This window comes from Haemaphysalis longicornis, unplaced genomic scaffold (assembly GCF_048455015.1).
Source record: "Haemaphysalis longicornis isolate Haplotype H1 unplaced genomic scaffold, Haemaphysalis longicornis Haplotype H1 scaffold_371, whole genome shotgun sequence".
In the NCBI taxonomy this organism is placed as follows: Eukaryota; Metazoa; Arthropoda; class Arachnida; order Ixodida; family Ixodidae; genus Haemaphysalis; species Haemaphysalis longicornis.
The window spans coordinates 199,952-204,808 of NW_027526356.1; positions in this window are offsets into that span (position 1 = coordinate 199,952).

A 4,857-nucleotide genomic window follows, 5' to 3' on the forward strand; every position below is an offset into this window, starting at 1 on the left:
GACCAGCGCCTCGAAATCAGAGCTCAGAAGTGCATGATCAGGAGGGATGTAGATGGAGCATACCGTTATCAGCCTATTAAATATTATGGTACGGATCGCTACAGCCTCGAGGACAGTGTTTAAAGAGAGAGGGTGGCATGCTAATGATTTCCGGACGATAATGGCCACACCTCCTGAAGAGTGGGTGCAGCCAACCCTGTCCTTTCTGAATACCATGTACCTATTTAAGAAATTTGTTTGTTTAGAATTGAGGCGGGTTTCCTGCAGACACATGATACTTGGCTGACTGGCATGCAGAATCTCATACACATCGTCAAGATTTTTAAGGAGGCCTCTGCAGTTCCACTGAATAATGTTTTCTGTTCCCATTATTTAAATTTAAGAATGACTGGAGTGTGTGTGTTCGTGTGTGTTCATGTGTCGTCTTTCGGGGCTGTTACTCTTGGATTAGGCTTTTTAGGCCTTTCTACTGGCTTGGCCGTCGGGGGCCGCTCCTTGCGCTGCGTTGCAGGCAGGAACGGCCCGACATCCATTTCGTCGTCGGATGTCCGAGGCGTGCCCGACGGGCCGGGCCCCCCGGACTTGGCCCCCCTTCGGGAGCCCTTCGTTTGAGCCGCCACCGCCGCGGGCGTTGGGGACGCCAAAAGTGGCACGGGCGGTGCGGTGGCGGTGGGAGCCGATGCGGGGCCCGTGGTGTCCATCACCTCGGTACCCTCCAACGCACTGGAGGACGGGGAGACAGAGGCGGGAGCGGCACCGGTCCCGACAGAAGTGGTTTGCGCCACAACCGCTGCTGCCTCAGCAAGCGGCGTGGTGCCGGGTTGGGCTGCGTGAGGCAACCCAGGGGGGGGCGGGACCAGGTCAGACTCGCTGAACTGGGTCCCTGTGGACACCAGACGCCGCTCCGCCCCCCGGCGAGCCGCGTCGGCGTACCTCCCCAGAGGGAAAGAGGCGAACCTCTTTCTCGCCTCTGGGAAGGTGATGTTCTCAGTTACCTTGATGTTGATTATCTTTTTCTCAAGTTGGAACTTCTCACACTTGCGGGAGTACGCTGCATGCGGCCCGCCGCAGTTCACACAAGACAGGGTATCAGATGGACAATTATCGCTTGGATGATCGTGCGCCGCGCATTTCGCACACGTCGTTCGGCCACGGCAAGAGTTGGTACCATGCCCGAACCGCTGGCACTTAAAACAGCGGCGCGGGTTCGGGATGTACGGACGGATGGAGCAACGGATAAAACCTGCATATATATGTTGTGGGAGAACGGCGCGGTCAAAGGTCAAGATGAAGTGCTTGGTGGGAATCTCCTTGTCGTCTCTACGGATGGTGATGCGTCTCACGGCAGTGACGCCCTGATCCTTCAAGCCGGCAAGGAGATCCGCATCGGTTTCGTTCAGGAGATCTGGCTCTGATATCACACCCTGCGAGCTGTTGAGGCTCCGGTGGGGTGTGACCCTGATGTCAAGATCAGCCAGTCTAGTCTGAGCTAGAAGCTTTGTGGACTGCTGCTTGTCATTTACCTCGATGAGGAGTTCACCAGTTCTTTGTTTTTTGGCCTGATATGATTTTCCTATTATGGCTTCAAGATACTTGGCGATCAAGAAGACTGACTGAGATGCAAGAGGGTGGGTTGGATTCAGAGACTCCATGACAAGAAATCGAGAGTAATGATCTGGTTCAGGAAATGTCAAAGATGGCAATGGGGGAAACGATACTTCGGTGCGGCCCCTTTTAGGGGGCCGATCACGGTTGGGGGGGGGTTTTAGACAATACCATAAAGCATAGTATAAAAGCAGGGAGACGGGGGTACTTTCTCCTTTGACCTTACCCTGGTAGTCAAAGAGGTCCCGGAGCTCCCTGCCTGGTAGACAGGCAGGGAGCCCATCGGCCGGAGCTTGACCAAGGCTCCGACGGCCACCGTTTACGGCTTCTACCCTTCACCTTTAAACACCTCGCCACGGTTGGACACGGCTTATGTTGGGAGCTCGGGGTCCGCGGTGTCGCTGCTCACCGTCACCATGAATACTCAAGGTGCCCCGTGCGGGGTCAAGACATGAGTATGTGTTGTGACCTATGTTATGGTATGTAGGCTGTTTATTGTTGAAAAGGCATGCTCCAGAGGATGTAAGAAACCTCTCTATCAGGCGACCTCGGGCATCCGTACGAGAAGAGCCCCAAAGAGAATTGTGAGCATTAAGGTCGCCTGTTAGAATGTATGGTTCGGGCAGCTGGTCAACCAGCGCCTCGAAGTCAGAACTCAAAAGTGTAACATCAGGAGGAATGTATATGGAGCATACCGTTATCAACCTATTAAATATTATTAAGCGTATTGCTACAGCCTCAAGGATAGTGTTCAAGGTGACAGGGTGGCATGCTAAGGATTTCCGGACGATTATGGCCACACCGCCAGAAGAGTGTGTGCAGCCATCCCTGTCTTTCCTGTATACCAGGTAACTATTCAAGAAATTTGATTGTTTAGAATTCAAATGTGTTTCCTGAACACACATTACACTTGGCTGATTGGTATGCAGAATCTCATACACGTCGTCAAGATTATTCAGAAGGCCTCTGCAGTTCCATTGTACAATATTTTCTCTTCCCATTATTTAGTGTGAGAGCTACTGGAGTGTGTATGTTTATGTGTCGTCTTTCGGGGCTGTGACTCTTGGATTGGGCTTTTTGGGCGGCCTATCTGTAGGCTTGGACGTCGGAGGCCGCTCCTTGCGCTGCGTTGCAGGCAAGAACGGCACGACGTCCATCTCGTCGTCCGATGTCCTGGGTGTGCCCGTGGAACCGGGCCCCCCGGACTTGGCCCCCCTTCGGGGGCCCTTCGTTTGACCCGCCACCGCCGGTGGTGTCGGCGGCACCAGAAGTTGCACGGGCGGTGCGGTGGGAGCCGGTGCGGGGCTCGTGGTGTCCATGGCACACTCCAACGCACTGGACGATGGGGAGGCACGGACGGGAGCGGCACCGGCCCCGACAGAAGAGGTTGCCACCACAACTGCTGCTGCCTGAGCAAGCGGCGTGGTGGCGGGTTGGGCTACCAGAGGCAACCCAGGGGGGGGCGGGGGCGGGACCAAGTCCGACTCTCGGTACTGGGTCCCCGCCGAAACAAGACGCCGCTCCGCCCCCCGGCGAGCTGCGTCGGCGTACCTCCCCAGAGGGAAAGAGGCGAACCTCTTCCGCGCCTCTGGGAAGGTGATGTTTTCGTTGACTTTCAAGGCAATTATCTGTTTTTCCTGTTTGAACTTTTCACAGCTCCTAGAATAGGCAGCGTGTGGTCCCTGACAGTTCGCACAGGTGAAGTTCTCGGATTTACAATTGTCTGTTAGATGATCATGTGCTGAACATTTTGCGCACGTCAATTTACCACGACAAGAGGTTGTGCCGTGCCCAAACCGCTGACACTTGAAACAGCGGCGTGGGTTCGGCACGTAGGGTCGGATTGGACATCTCAAGAAACCTGCGTTGACCGACTCAGGAAGGTTAGAGCGGTCAAGTGTCAAGATTATGTGCTTTGTTGGAATTATTTCATCATTTCGACGTATGGTGATTCGCCTCACCGCTGTCACGCCCTGATCTCGGAGGCCCTCGAGCAGGTCTGCTTCAGTCTCATTCATTAGATCCCGATCAGAGATCACGCCCTGGCAGCTATTGAGGCTGCGATGGGGCGTGATCTTGATGTCAACATCTACCATGCGTGTTTGCTTGAGGAGGTTGGAGGATTGTTGTTTGTTCTCTACTTCTATCAAAACTTCTCCCGTTGTGAGTTTCTTAGCCTTGTACGACTTTCCGATAAGGCTTTCAAGAAACTTGGATATTAGAAACACTGACTGGGAAGTGATGGGCTTTGCCTTGCCAACAGATTCCATGATCAAAAACCGCGAGAAATTATCAGGCTTTGGGGAAGAGATCGATTGCAAAGGAGGAAAAGAAACTTCGGTGCGGCCCCTTTTCGGGGGCCGATCACGTTTTGGGGGGGGTTTGGAAAATGCCATGTGATACATTGGAAAGCAGGGAGACGGGGGTACTTTCTCCTTTGACCTTACCCTGGTAGTCAAAGAGGTCCCGGAGCTCCCTGCCTGGTAGACAGGCAGGGAGCCCATCGGCCGGAGCTTGACCAAGGCTCCGACGGCCACCGTTAAAGGTTTCTACCCTTCACCTTAAAAACACATCACCACGGTAGGGCACAGCTTATGTTGGGGGGCTCGGGGTCCGCGGTATCGCCAGTACCGTCACCAAGATTACTCAAGGTGCCCCGTGCGGGGGCATTCTTTAAAGTTATTACGACAGTTGTGGCAACAGTCTGAACCCGGCGTTACACAAAGAGTAAGATGGTTACGACGCGGGAGGGACACAGGCAGGACCATGTTTATCTGCAAGAACAAAGCTTGGATCCTTCAGAGGTTCATTCAGCTAATTGGCTAGGAAGGATGCTCCATCGCAAATTACGACAAACGTGTTTTGTTTCGTGCACTCCGTGGACTGCATCCAGCTTTGCAGGTCATCATTCACACAGTGGAAGGGCACTCATTTTTTAATTGAAATTCAGTGCAGATGAGGTTGACAGAAAACAAAAGGACTATGCTGCACTTCAAAATAATTAACACAGAATAAAGCTTCTTCCCACCACAACGAAGCATGTAAAGTTGAGCAGCTTTATGCGGCAAAAATGGTTTAATATACCAATTAACACAGAATAAAGCTTCTTCCCACCACAACGAAGCATGTAAAGTTGAGCAGCTTTATGCGGCAAAAATGGCTTAATATACCAAGTAATTCGGAGTACGAGAAACTGCCTACAAGAAACATGGTAAACATTTCACCAGTTCGTACCTTTCGTGTCTTTCGTTA